This window comes from Hakea prostrata, chromosome 8, assembly GCF_041222555.1.
Source record: "Hakea prostrata isolate BN-2017 chromosome 8, UWA_Hpros_2, whole genome shotgun sequence".
NCBI lineage: Eukaryota > Viridiplantae > Streptophyta > Magnoliopsida > Proteales > Proteaceae > Hakea > Hakea prostrata.
In genome coordinates, this window is record NC_142607.1 from 23,717,415 (window position 1) to 23,733,041 (window position 15,627).

A 15,627-nucleotide genomic window follows, 5' to 3' on the forward strand; every position below is an offset into this window, starting at 1 on the left:
GGTAGGGGAGGGGTTGTACTTACTTGTGGAAGGCTGTAGAGCTACTGTAGTTGCTGGACTGCTTGCAAGTCTTGAAGAATGTGCTGAATATTGAAGAAGAATTTATTAAAATCTGCCGTGACCATGGTCCTCAAACTCAATATTCTTATTCACATAATAGAGTTACCTTGCAAAGAAAGAGTATGCCTTAATTTATAGCTTACTAGAAGAACTTGATACTAAATGACATTCCTTTATAAATTAGGATCCCACCACAATAATCACAACGGTTGAAAATTAAAACAAAAAATCTAATGGACTCTAATTGACACATGCTGAAATAAAGCTGTTAAGTAACTTTTTTTTTTGGTAGAAAGTAAATTTATTGAACAAAACACGCAGAAGATTGATTACAAAGGTCGATCAACCACAGATCGGAATTGGGAATAATTGCTGCTCTCCCAGACGACAAAGCCCTCCTTGCTAAGGAATCGGCTGCTAAAAAAAACCAAAATAGGACCTCAAAAACACAATATCATCTACATGGGCTTGATAGAAACATGACCATGGATATAGGCCTTTTGAAGTGGATTCAGCACGCAGTCAGATTCACATATGACATAGTCCAGCCCATTCTCCAGAGCTTCCAACAGACCTCTCTTACGAGCCAATGCCTCTCCTTCCCTGCTACTGTCGAAGTTACCCACCCCTGCCTGGAATCTCTACAAATCACTCCAATACCCCCTCGTACTTCACCTTTCTTCCAAGATGCATCACATGAAATCTTCAGCCACCCTTGATTAGGCTGTTGCCAAGACTCTTCTCTATCTTGTCTACCTCTTACTTAATGGATTTGTTGCTTCGGGCCTTTCACTTTGTAGAACTGCTCAAATGCATTACAGCCTTGATAATTACCTCATCAGTAGTCTATTATACACGTGAAGATCAAAGAATTTCTTGAAAGCCATAGGTTTCATGCAATGAATGTAGCAAGGCAGCTCAACATTGACGCCCGCAACTTTCCAAATTTCTTCCAGTTTTCCCAATGACAACAGCCACCGCTGCAATGTAAAGGAAGAGGTAGCAAGAGTTCTCAAAGAAAGAGGGAAAACAAACCATACAGCTTGTGCAAACGGGCATTGTAGTATTATATGGTCCGGAGATTATACCTCGCAATTACACCAGAGACACGATGCTTGAGCTACTAAATTTCTGGTAATCAGTCCTTCATTTGAGGCCACTCCACCACCACAAGCACGCCATAAGAACGATTTGATTTTGGGTAAGGAAAGACTATTCCAAATGGATTCCCACAACGAAGGAGTCAAGTGCCATCTACTAATTCTTGAGACCGAAGGCTGAGCTGCTTTCACCTTATTCTTCTTGTCTCTTGAGCATAATATATGCTAATTTGACAAAGTACCTCCCATCATTGGCAGCTCCCCAAATTTGAATGTCATCAGTAGCAAATCTTGGTATTTGAATCTTGAGAATTGCTTGTGCCTCATGAGGATGAAAAGTGCTATTAATGAGGGCTCTATTCCACTGACCTGTGTTCAAATCCATTAAGTCTGTGACTTTATCAATGGCAGAGGAGCTCTGAATCTGCTGCTGCACTTTAAAAACCGTCAATGATGGCACCCATTGATCTTCCCAAACCGGAATATGCTCACCATTTCCCACTTTCCATATGAGCCCTTGTTTCAAAACTTTCAACCCTTCAAATATACTTCTCCAACCCCACGAAGGAGACCTACCCAGACAAGTGTGTACATCGGAGTCAGGGTATAAACAGCTTTCATCATTCTTGCCCAGTCAGTATTTGGCTCACTGAAAAGTCTCCATGTTGCGTTTGAGAGCAAGGCCAAATTCTGCATTGTTAGGTCCCTAAGCCCCACTCCTCCCTCAGCTTTACTTTGAATAATTTTATCCCAAGTGAGCCAATGTATTGCACCTGAATCTTCACTCCCTCCCCAGGAAAAATTTTCCACTTGACTACTTAATTTATCATGAACTTTTTGAGGAAGCTTGAAGTGCATACCTCTATAGTTTGACAGAGGTTGGGCGGAAGCCTTCGCTAAAATCTCTCAGCTGGCATAAGTCAAGTAGTTCTTTGCCCACCCCTTTAACTTAGGAGATTGTCTCTCTATGACAGCTTGAAGAACCTCTGATTTGTTAACTCCCAGTTCCATAGGAACACCAAGGTATTTTGCTGGTCCAGACCTGTACTTCACCTTGAGTATTCTACTAAACCACTTCTTTATCCTTGATGATAGTTAGAGCTGAAAGTCATCATTGACTTTCGGTAGCTTACTAGATTACCCGAAGCTTTGCAGTATAAATCCAACACATTTTTCCACTTAAATACTTGGTCTAAGTTAATTTCAGAAAAGAGAATTTTATCGTCAGCAAATAGAAGATGAGATATGTACCTTGACCTCTTTTTGATCCTCAAGCCCCTTTCAATCTTTGGCTCTGCTCCTTCTGTCTAATGTATAAGCTCAACGGCTGGGACACCATCACAAATAGGGCAGGGGAAATTGGATCCCCTTGTCTTATGCCCCTTGTTGGTACTACTGAGCATCTCTCACCCCCATTCACCAATATATTGTACTTGACTGTAGTGACTAATCCATAATCCACTCCTTCACCTTCCTTGAGCATCCCATTTTCTCCAGTACTGCCTCCAAAAGGACCACTCAACCCAATCATAAGCCTTTTTCATGTCCAGTTTGATTGTCATAAAGCTCTTCCTCCCTCTTTTTTTGTTCTTCAGATAATGATAAATTTCATGTGCCGTGAACAAGTTTGAAATTGATCTTTTAGGGACGAAGGCAGCTTGAGATGTACCAATAAAGCTGGGAGCAAATGCTTGATACATGAGGCAACAATATTTCAAATTACTTTAACAACCACACTAATCAAGTCTGGCCCTGTTAGGTTCCAAAAATGTTGAAAGAAGGCAGGTGGGTAACCATCATAACCTGGAGCTTTTAGAGGGTTCATTTGAAAAGTACAGCTTTTATTTCCTCTTCGTTGGGAACAGCTTCAAGAATGTGATCATCCTCATCTGATAGCATCTTGGCATAGCTTGTGAAAGTTTTTGAATAGCAGCTCTGTCCACCCCTTCAATGTTGAACACATCAGAACAGAACCTAAAAACCTCCTCATATACCTCCCTTTCAGCCTCAGTTCAACTCCCATCTCCTAGTTTCAGCTTGGTGATTCTATTCTGCTGCCTCTAATAATGGTACTTGCATGGGAAAAATTTGTGTTAAGGTCACCACCTTCCAACCAACTAATACAAGATTTCTGCCCCCACATGTCCTCCTCATAAGCTAGATTCTCCGCCATTAATTTCGCCACCACCTTCCTCCCTTTGTCAATTACTTCTGTTGAGGGCTGATCCAGTAGCTCTATCAATTCGGTTTGAAGCTTGGAAAGCTTAATTTGTACCACCCCAAAAATTTCTTTGTTCCACCACTATAAGTCCTTAGCACAGCCCGCATTTCAGTTTGCAGCAATGATGAATTACTTAGGGTTCTAGATTTCATGCAGCTTTCTTTAACAAATTCAACACATGAACCATGCTTTAACCACATTGTATGAAACTTGAATGATCTGATACCTCGCAATACTGAACCTTCAGAATGAACTAAAAGAGGAGAGTGGTCAGATGCAAGTGCTGGGAGAACTTTGACTAAAGTTTTTTTCTGGAAAATCAAGTCTCCAATTGAGGTTACAGAAGACTCGGTCTAACTTCTGTTTGACACATTCAGACCCTGTACAATAGTTGCTCCAAGTGAAACTTGGCCCTTGAGAATTGATTTCAACTAGAACACACGAATCCAAAAAGTACCTGAAGCTTTGAGAATCACAGTTGTTAAGGCCTTTACCTCCATCTTTCTCCATCCAAGTCAGAACAGAATTGAAATCTCGTCCACAAATCCAACTCTCAAGCCTGTGTCTCCCAAAATTCTTTATCAAGTTCCATACACTTTGCCTGAACGCTTTCTTTGGGTGGGTCACCATAAATCCCAGTAAAGTGAAATTGTTTCCCTCCTTGAGGTTCTATGTAGCAGTCAATGAAATTTTTTGAGAAATGCAGAATATGGATGTTTAAATTTCCTTTCTTCCACAAAATGGCCGATCCTCCTGCTAATCCAATTGGTTCCACTGTAAAGGAATTTTGAAATATTAAAGCCTTCCAAACAGAGATAATTCTTGCCTCCTTAACTTTGTTTCCATTAAGAAGATCAGCTCAGAAAGTTCTTTTTTAGAGAGATTTTTTTAGGGTTTGAACTGGTTAAGTGTCTCCCTAATCCCCTACAGTTCCAGCATATGATCTTCATTGCTTTCCGTAATGGAGGTCTGCACTCTCCGTTACGAGGGTTTCCTCTAAAAAATGCAAACTCTAAGTAACTTAAAACTCTAATTAACACATGCTAAATTCTATTTAATTAAAAAAAAATCTAGTTGACATGTGTTGGACAAATGACTTACGGACTCTTATCTAACTCAAACTGGACTTTCAAACTGACTGAAACTCTTTACAAAATAAAAAATAAAATTCAACAACTAAATTAGGGCTGAGAATGCCCAAAATGCCCTCCATAAGGGTTCGGCCAGCTAGTTTGGAGGGACCTTGGGGCCCTAGGATTCATCTGGGGGGTCAATCTGTGTCCACTTCTCGGATGAGTAGGAACAAGTTCAGGAATCTATCCCCTTGGAGGAGCAGTTCCTAGAGGAAGTACATGGGAACAAGGCGAATCGAGCTCCTGGACCTGATAGATTTTGTATAGCAGCTTGGAACATCATCAAAGAAGACTTAGTCAAAGCAATTCGAAGTTTCTTTGTGAACCCTTCTCAGACTGAGGTGTAAATAAGACTTTTCCTTGTCTCATTCCTATGAAGTAAAGAGCTTGGCAATTGGCAGACTATAGACCTACTGCTCTGTGTAATTTACCATACAAGTTTGTTGCAAAAATATTAGCAAATACACTAAAAAGGATTTGTGCATGTCGAGGGAATAAAAACAGCCTGCCAACTTCATGACTGGCATTCAGCTGTGGCAAAGACATATGAACTGAGAGCCTATAGATTTTCAAGGGGAGTTAAAAGAGCTTATTCAGAAGGATGCAGGACATGTTTATTTTAGATTGTAACTGCTAATGGTTAAAAGAGGATGCCATTTTTAGTGAAATCTCCTTCCCCTATTTAGATTACTTTTCCTGTTTCTTATCTTTTTCTAAAACAAAATTCACTTATCAAAAACAAAAACAAAAACAAAAAAGGACTAAATATGTTGATGGATGAGTTGGTTAGTCTGAACCGGGGGGCATTTGTAGGAGGAAGGAGCTTTTCTGACAATATTTTATTTGCCAGGAACTGATCTGACGATTTGATAAAAGATCTTATGTGGTGGCGGCAATGTTAAAGTCGGATCCATATGACATGATTCTTTGAGATGGGGTTCATTTTTGAGATCTTGGAAGGCAATGGGATTTCCACATATTTTTGTTGGGTGGGTCCATCAATTTGTATCCTCAGCTAATATGTCAATTCTTGTGAATGGTACTCTGTTGACTACTTTAGTTCCACTATTTGGATTAAACAGGGATGCCCAAAGTCCCCCTTTATTTTGTGTGGGTGATGGAGGTGTTCTCTAGAATCTAGACTTGAAGGTGCAAGAGAAGCTAATCTCCCTCTACCCAGCATGCAGAAAACAAGGTTTCATATCTTGCTTTTGCAGATGATGTCATGATGTTATGATACTTCCAGTGGCAGAGGAGGGTTCTTTGAAAGAGGTCATGGGAGTTCTTGAAGCATTTGGGATTTGGTCTTGGTCAAAGTTAAGCAAGAAGAAATCACCAATCTTCTTAGAAGGGATCGAGGAGGCATAGAAGGAAAACCTGCTTAGTTAGTGGGTATTGCAACAGGGAATGTTCCTGTAAGGTACCTTGGTGTCCCTTTGGTTTCAACTAAGTTATTTTCTCATCATTGCATGCCGATTTTATAAGTGATGGGAAAAAGGATTTAGCTCTGGAAGTCAAGACTTCTGTCCTATGGAGGGAGGTGAAGTTGGCTATCAGTTATGCAGGGTATGTATTTCCACTGGGTGGGAACAACAGGGACTCCTAGTTCAGTCCATTCTATGATAAAAGCATTGATGAGTGCTTTTCTATGGAAGGGATTGGGCGGCACCTCTTTTCTGCATTGTATTAGTTGGGCAGAAGTTTGCCAACCTGAGAAGGAAGGAGGTTTTGGAATCAGAAGACTTAAATAGGTATGTGATCCAGCTTGTGTCAAATCAATTTGCAAGGTGGTAGCAAACAGTAAATCTCTTTGGGTGAGGCAGATTCAATATAGATACTTGACAAGCAACTCTATCTGGACTGTTTGATAGACACTGGATTCTTCTTGGATGTGGAAGAGAATGTTCACAATAAGATCCAGGGTAGAAGATCAGATGGTGCTTAAGATTGGAGACAGGAGTAGCTGTAGGTTTTGGCCAGATAGCTGGCAAAATCGGGGTGCTCTGTTAGATACCTATGAGGAGGTGACAAGACTGGCTTCAGGAATGTGCCACCAGAGGCATCTGGTGGCTGAAGTATCAAATGCTGAAGATGGGAGTTGAGAGACCAATGTTTATGGCAGAATTGGCAGAGCCAAAGGGGGGACTTAGATACAGTGGGTCATAGACCTCTTCACTCTAGGGACACACTCTATTGGTCCTCTGTGGTCGGTAACTCACTTCAAGAAGGCACGGAACTCTGTGCGGCAGAGTGGGGACATTGTCCCTTAGTGGAAGATAGTAAGGTTCAAAGGTCAGGTCCCCAAAAATGAAAAATCCCTCTATGCCTTGGAGGATTTTTCTGCAAGGGCTCACTATAGCTGACCTGATAAATAGAAGGGTTATGAAGGTGAATTCCAGACATGCACTATGACAGAACAGTGAAGAGAATCTAAACCATTTATTTTCCGAATGCATGGGAAGGAATTTGGGAAGGAATTCACAGAAAATGCAGTGGAGGTCCACTTGAGGTTATGCTCTTTTCAAGAAGTTGGAAATGGGTGCAGCAAGAATTTGAAGGAAATTAATTTGCAGATAAGATCAGAAAATTGGCATTTGCAGTGATAGTCACCAACACTTGGAGCAAACAGAACCTGAGGAAAAACTCTTGAACCCCTTTGTGAAGGGACTTCTTTTGAAATCAGAAGTCGAGTAAAAGTTCATATGGGATTTCTTTCACCTGTCTGGACCTTTCTTGTAAGGAGAGGTCAGGTTTTTAATTTGTATGGGGGAAGCCTTAATTAGGGAAGTGTGTTTGTTGTGAATGCAGGGGTTTCTGTCTTGGGAACTGGGTTTTTTTCGGTTAATAAAATACCATTCACCCAAACAAATGCCAGTCCACAGGCCACAACCAGTAGCCCCTATATGTAGGAAATGACAAGTGCAAACAAATATGTCACCTTGTAGAATGAAATAACAAGAAAATCCACAGTAACTGAGACAGATCTGGTGTTCCTGTAGCATATCCTTTTGCAGCATCAACTAAGACCATCCAATGCCCCCTGCTTCTCAAACAAGAAAGATGAGTGAAGACCGAACATACAAATGACAAACTTTGTTTTCTTGCTTTATAGAAAAACATAAATAAATAAATATACTATGGTACCCAAATGAACAATAATACAGCACCAATGCTGATAGAATGTAAAAATATCTCAAGAATTAAACAACAGAAGTTGGTTTTGTATCCAAATTACAGAAGGTGTGAACACAGCCCAACCAATGAGCCCTGTCCCCACTGACCGGCCTCTCCAACCTAATTTGTCTACCAATTGAACTACACCCCCTTGTCTGGTTGGCAAAAGCTTCATCAACAACTCCAAACTTTGACAGCTAAAACCCAATCACCTGAGCCATCTGCTAATCTCCCTTTGAATGCCATACAAGTGGATGTCATTTTCAATGCCACAGGCCATATCTACAATGATCACATGAAAAGTGTCACAGCCACATTGAGCCAAGTTATAGGGCCACAACTGCACCAGCTCAAGCCGGCCAAGAAGGATTAGGTCAAACCAGACTGGGCTTAGTTTCTAATTTTGGTTATCCAAGGCAAAAGCCTTTGCTAGCTTCTATTTCCATTCAATTACTAATTTTAGTTGCTATTTCTATTATTTGCAGGGTTCTGAGTCAATAAATAGGCAGCCTATCATAATACTTTGCTAACAGAATTGATTAATAAAATTCAGAGGCAATGTTTCTGCACTGGATTTTATCCAACAGCTGAGATAGCCTATCCTATCATTGTATCCTATTCTTCTGCTCTTAAACATTTAATTTCTTAATCAATTAAGTGTTTGGTGTTATTTTGTAACCTATTTACTCAATCCTACTGTAAATTGGTTCTTAACCTCTTCTACATTACCCATCCTCTCCAACTATCCACTTGTGCCTTGGTCCGTTCCTAACCCACTCTACAAAATTCGACCGAAACATGTGAAATTTCAATAATTTCACACTTTTGGAACCTTGAAACGAAACTTTGGGTGACTGAAGAAAATCCCGAATTTCGATCGAAACCTCAAAACCTCATTCAACCCAGCTAGTTTATGAGAAAAAAAAAATTCCCAAATTTCGTGGGAAACATGGGAAATTTCGTGGAATCTTGGGAGATTTCATGGAAACTTGGGACTTTTTCTGCAAGTTTCGTAATTTTCCCAAATTTTTTATTTTTTTATTTCTTTCTATTTCCCCAAATACCCCCTCCATCAAGACTTCCCTATCCAAATTGCGTATTTCCTCAAACTGGTTATCTTAGGCATGTTGATGACCAGACTTATAAATCTGCAATTGTTGATTACCTTGACAACCATAGGCATAAAATGTCATGGGATATCAGTGTTCATTGGTTGGAGGAGAGGATGTTACAGGCACAATACTACTCAACTCACAAGATGGATCTACAAAGGCACTCCTCTTGGCATTGAGTTGTACTTTCTTTTTATTGTTAGTCACTTTGTATTTGATGTTTTGAACTTATAAATTATATATGTACTTAAGTAGTTAAGTTTATAGTGGACTTCTCGGACAACTCTGCATTGATGTTATGTACATTGAATGACATATCTACATTGACTTTTTTAGCAAAATGCATGTGCCGATGTGGTTTTTTATAGTCTAATTAGCTTAAATGTAGAGTCTCACCCTAAAATACTCCCTAAAATCTGTCGAAACTTGCACGAAAAAATCCTAAGTTTTCTCGAAATTTCCCAATTTCCCACCTAGGTTTCCCATTTGCACCTGGTCGAAACTTGAGTTTCCCTCGAATTTTTTTCTATGTCCTAACCATTGATAAGGAGCAAGAAAATGTCATAACGAGACGACTGAGGAGAGGAAGACAGAAAGGCCTGTGCATTCTACCAATGGCTGCCCAGTTCCTGCTTGCAGCAAGGCAAGTCCTCCTTTGCCCTCATACTGTGCAAGCAACCTGTCTTTTTTTACTCTTTTTTCAGCTCAACTAGCCAGCAGGGCATCTTTACGTCATTAGGATAGCTGGGTACCAAACTCCAGCAGCAGAAGTCCCCCTCCCCCCACCCCCCTGGTGCCCAAGCCATCTCCTCTTTCATTATTCCCTTCTCTTGTTCCTATCTGAGGTGTTACTGCATCATTTCTCTCTCCTGCAATGATACCCTTGACATTTCCAATAGGCTTCCATTACCTATGGCTCTTGGTTCCCAATGAATCAAGGTCTCATTTGGAATACCAGAGCCTCAATTCCTTCTAAGCACTCTGAGATCCAAGTATGCATCAAACATTTGCAACCAGGCTTTTGTTGCCTCACTGGAACTCATGCTTAAGAACCTAATGCCTCCCGCATTGTAGCTACCATTGCCCTGTCTGGTAATAAAATTTGAGCAACTGATCAGACATGTGGCTAAAAAAATTGTGAATTGTGAATAGAAGCTCCTTCCCATTGCAGTGGAGGAATTTTGCCAATACCAAAATGTCAATTTATATTTTGAATACAAGAGAAGATAAACAACAATATATCATGGTCAGTATATTATTTAAGATTGGAACTGTTAAAATGACAAACTTTTATATGTGTATTTAAAAGTTAATGCCTTTGGACTACCCCTTATCTTATGCCCAATAGTTATCTAAGTTGGTCAAAAAAGATTTTCAGAATAATTCGAAAACGCCTTGGACATTTTTATAAGTATTCATTTGAAATTATATCACTTATATTTCCTTTCATCTTTTTTCCTTTTACGCTAAATACAAAGCTATTTCTTGTTAAAAGGGGAGGAAACAGATGGTAGACAAGAACATACTATTGACCACAAAAATAAAAGAAAAAAATAACAAGCAAGATACTAGTATCATTTAATTGCTTACCTGCACAAAGTAGATTGCCTTCATCAGAATCCTTTCTGGTTGGAATTCTGGTTGGAAACTGTGAAAATAACCGAATGTTGAGACTATGATTTGTTGTAGGCCCAAGAGAGGACCACATACAGAAGAAGTTCCACCAAGAATCAAATTTACAAACCACAAGAGATTTACAGAAGTAGGTGTAAAGATTTCCTCCATTTTGTCCCTTCTCCTTCGGGCCATTAACGTCCCCTCATCTTTTGTTACCAATAATCGTTACAGGAGCACCTTCCATCTTTGAAGTGATGGAAACGACTTCTGTCTCGCACAATGATTTCTCGCTCAACAATTCTGGATATGAACTTTGTGGCCTCATGACAATCATTACAAATACGCAAGTTCTTCACAACCCGTATAGTGGTTCCTTCAATAGTGCTAATGAGTCCAAATGCAATTGCCAACTTCTCACTGTGGGTTGATAGTGCATCCTCCTTCTCTTCCTCATCTACACCATGCACAATCAGTTCTGTCTTTGGTTTGTAACCGGCTAACTTCATCCTTAACACCAAATCACTGATCATTGCATATATCTTGTCAGCCTGAGGATGTGACCTGTCTCCCATGAAGAACTCATGAACTGTGTTATGAACTTCAATCCAGCTGCAACCAGGTGTTTTTGTTACCCTATTTTCCTGCATATTCAGCCTACATTTTGCAGCATCATCCAGTCGACCAACTGAAGCATAAACATTGGCCAGGTAAACATAACTACCAGAGTGTTCAGAATCCAGCTCAAGGATACGTTGCACAACACGTTCTCCCCGTTCAATGTCCCTATAAATTCGGCAACCACCAAGCAGTGCCCCCCAAACTATCACATTGGCTTCAACAGGCATTGATTTAATCAAATCTTCTGCTTCAGCAAGGCACCCAGCACGGCTCAGGAGATCGACCACACAACCATAATGCTCAACCTTAGGAGTGATTCCATACTTGTGATCCATCATGTTGAAATACAGTAATCCCTTATCCACTAAACCAGCATGTGTACATGCTGATAATAAGCCCATGAAAGTGACCTCATTTGGCTTCACACCACATCCAAGCATTTCAACAAAGTGATCAAATGCTTCCTCCGCATGCCCATGCATAGCCAACCCAGAAATAATTATACTCCATGAGATAACATCCCTCTCCAGCATCTTATCAAATATTCTCCTAGCCTCATCTATGAATCCACACTTGGAATACATGTCCACCAGTGCATTTCCCAAGAAGAGACTCAATTCCATCCCACTACGACTGATAAAATGATCAATCCACTTCCCCATATCATATGCACCCAGGTGCGCACACGCTGACAATACACTTATAAGAGTCACATCATTGGACCTCACACTACAAGTCTTTTGCATTTCATGGAAGAGATTGATAGCACTAGAGAACTTCTCATTTTGTGCATATCCAGCAATCATGGCATTCCAAGAAACCACATTTCTTTCAGGCATGACATCAAACAGGTGGCGAGCAGCCTCAAGGTCACCCAGTCGCGCATAACCAGCAATCATTGCTGACCAAGAAACCATGTTCTTCATTGGCATTTTATCAAACACCCATCTCGCCAACTCAACGTGGCCACACAAGGAGTACCCAGACACTAAAGTGTTCCAAGAAACCACATCTCTAACCAGCATTTCATCAAACAACAGCTGAGCAATATCAATATTGCCGAATTTAAAGTACATATCAATGAGAGAGTTCTGAACGAATACATTGGAGTTTGACCCAGTCTTGCTAACTACAGCATGAATTTTACAGCCATCAAGCACAGCCCCAAGGCCAGCACAGGCCTTGAGAACAGAGGTGAAAGTGTATTCATCAGGAGCAACAGTTGGGGATGACAGTTGATAATTGAAGTAACGAAGAGTGTGGTTCCAGTTGTGGTTCTGGGTATATGCCTTGAGAATGGAGTTCCAAGCAAAGACATTTGGGTCAGCAAGTTGGCTGAATATGAGGGCAGCATGCCGCAGTTTACACTGGGCGGCGCAGACGCCAATAAGCTTGACGGCAACGAAGTTGGGGTCAAGGAATGGAGGTGCATAGGTGATTAACTGAGCTTGAATCTGTAACACCTGTTTCATGCCCAGATGAGCGGCGAATTTTACCAGTAAGTTGATGAGCTTGCGATGGGTATGAGATTGAAGGGCCAGCTTGAATGGAATTTGATTCAAAGAGAAAAAAGTAAAGAGAAAGTTTCGAACTTGAGCAGCAGCACAGCAGACAATGAAAGCTACAGTACCTGATAGAAAACCTCCGGCCAAAAATAGAAAAAAGAAGCCAAAAGATTGAAGAATCAAGAACGCATTAATGCAACCATCAACATGGAAGGTGTTAGGCTTTCTTCCGCGGGTTGTGCTTCAGTGCTGCGCATTAACGGTGAAGCCAACGGTCGAGCGTTCGCTGCATATGCTGCGCATTAAATGCACGGCATACAAGTCATAGTATTCTTCCGCAGCAGCTTCTCTACTCCCAATTTTGCTTGGGTCCTGCGCATTAAGTCAAGCCAGCCATCCGATTAGATCGGACGGCTGGATTCATTATTTCATTAAAAAAATCTTAAAACCTCTTAAAGCATGGGTTTTTGCATTCGGTTCAGTCCAGGCGTCCAGCATAACCCAACGGTTCAAGTTGGGCGGTTCGACACAGGGATCGTCTTTCATTTGTGCGATTCTGTGTATCCGTTAAGGCAGCGAGAGGCTTACCTAGTAGCGTCGCTATTTGTTTGCGAGATGGCATGAAATACCAGCAGCCTTTGGTCTACGAGTGGGTACCACTACACTGCTCATAATGCAAAAATTTTGGACACTCATCGAAGCATGCACTCAAAATCAAACCCAACAAACCCCCAACGCACCCGAGCAGTGATTAAGAATCGTTGAGGCATGGAAGCGACCCAATCGGCGTCGAAGGGGAAGGCGTTCACAGCCACTGGCGGAGAACATTGAGTCCGAACAAGGTAAAACGTTGGAGAATACTAGGACTCTACTTCATGGAGTCTTGCCAGCTAACGACTCTTATTCAAATAGGATTGTTGTGCCAATTACATCCAATCAGGAAGCAAGATTAAATGGGATAGAGTTAGAATGTGGATCTAACTCCAACTCTCAAATTATAGAAGATGGGAACCACGTTCTTACTATGGTGGCCCACTTTGATCAACCTAGTCAACAACAGAATCCAAATGCATGTAAAAGACCCAAGGCTGATCTCATGTTGGTAAAGACCATGCATAACTCTAACTCCAGTATACGTCGAAGTTCGGATTCTAGAGATAGTCCTCCGCCATCTCAAACGCAATCCAAGAGATATCAGACGTCAAACGTTAGCAACCGCTTTGAAGTCTTAGGAGCGATAGAGCATGAAGAACCAGAACACCGTGAAAATGTTGATCCTAATGATATCAATAGTACGATTCGTGAACGCAGTCCGGTTCAAGGCCACCCAGTGCAAGGTCTCACACCTCTGTCTACAATTTTACAATGAAGCTCGGAGCTTGGAACGTGCGTGGGATCACTGATCTCGGTAAACGTTAAGCTGCTATGGATTGGGCTCTACAACAAAACTTAGCTTGCTTTGCTCCAATTGAAACTCGAGTCCATGCTGCCCATTACGACTCTTGTTTTCGCATGTTCGATAATAGGTGGAATGGTGTGTCTAACCACAATGAATCTACCAATGGTAGAATATGGATTCTTTGGGATGAATCAATTGTCAAGATCGAAGTCCTTCTCTCCAACCCTTAGATTATTCACACCAGGGTTACTGTCAATCAATCGCAGCAAAAATTCTTAGCCTCATTTATATACGAGTTTAACTCTGCTGATGGTCGCAGAACTCTATGGACTACACTTCGACAACTTAACAACCCCTCTTTACCATAGGTATGTCTTGGTGATTATAATGCATACTTGCAAATCAATGATAAACAGGGAGGAAATATGCTTTCTTTCAATGATATCCAACCCTTTTGGAGCTGTACTTATGACTGTGACCTAGTAGATCTTCGATGGACAGGACATAGCCGCACATGGAGTAACTGTTCCAATGGTCCTCAAAGAATTGTATCAAAGCTAGATCGAGTTCTTATTAATCCTACATGGACTAATACTTTCCCTTATGCATCAGCTCACTTTCTTCATCCTAGCATATCCGACCATTCTCCAATGGTGGTATGCCTAGGTGCAATGCCTGCAACAAGAGGTAAACACTTTTCCTTTTATAACCATTGGGTTTATAATCCTAGTTTTCTCCCCATTGTAGCTGAAGCTTGGAGCAAGTCACAACCGGGTTACCCTATTTGTGCATTTCTTTTGAGATGTAAAGAAGTCAAGTATAAATTAAAGAGATGGAGCCGCAACACTTATTCAGATTTAGATGAGCAGATTACTACTCAACAGAATAAAGTTCAGCACTTACAAGATCTCATGGCCTTTGGTCCCTTCACCGAAAATGACTTTCAAACTGAAAGAGAAAAAACAGAAAAATTAAGAAGCTTGATGTTTGCAAGGGAATCTGAATACAAGCAGAAATCTCGGATCCGCTGGCTTTCCGAAGGTGATGGTAATACGGGTTTCTTTCATAATGCCATAAGAGAGCGTCGTCGCAAAAATTGTATCTCTTCCATCTCAGATTCCATCGGCAATGTTCTTAAAGATCCGGATCTGATCCATATTGAAGCTGGGCGGTTCTTTAAAAATTTATATTCAGGTACAGCTCCTTTGCCTTGTGAAGATATAAATCTTCCATTTGAACTATCCCTGAGCTAGGTTGAGGCAGCATCTCTAATTGAATCGATTCTGACTTGGAGATCAAGCATGTTGTTTTTACTATGGATGACAATAGTTCTCCTGGTCCTGATGTCTTTGGTGCATGTTTTTACAAAAGTTGTTGGGATATTATCGGACACGACTTATGCACAGTAATAAAAGGTTTTTTCAAAAAACCTTGGTTGCCTAACCAGGTTAAACTGGCAAGGTTAACTCTCATTCCGAAAGGTGATGTTCAAAACACTTTTTGTGATTATCGTCCTATTGCAGTATCCCCACTTCTTTACAGATTCATCTCAAAAATATTAGCCAACAGATTAAAGAAAGTTATGGACACTTTGGTTGATGCCAGTCAATCAGCTTTCATTGAAGGGTGCCAAATTTCTGATAATATTCTTTTAAGCCAAGAACTGTTATTTGGATATCGTGATGGTA

General features: G+C 40.9%; 1 pseudogene across 1 annotated transcript; it reads right to left on the reverse strand.

Annotated features, from left to right (window-relative positions):
- Window positions 1–260: 260 nt before the first annotated feature.
- On the reverse strand, window positions 261–12,795 carry LOC149007442 (pentatricopeptide repeat-containing protein At5g66520 pseudogene; annotated as a pseudogene). Its single transcript, XR_016175058.1, has 2 exons — window positions 10,391–12,795; window positions 261–7,554 (listed from the first exon to the last, which is right to left on the reverse strand). The product of XR_016175058.1 is annotated as a pentatricopeptide repeat-containing protein At5g66520 pseudogene (transcript).
- Window positions 12,796–15,627: the final 2,832 nt, after the last annotated feature.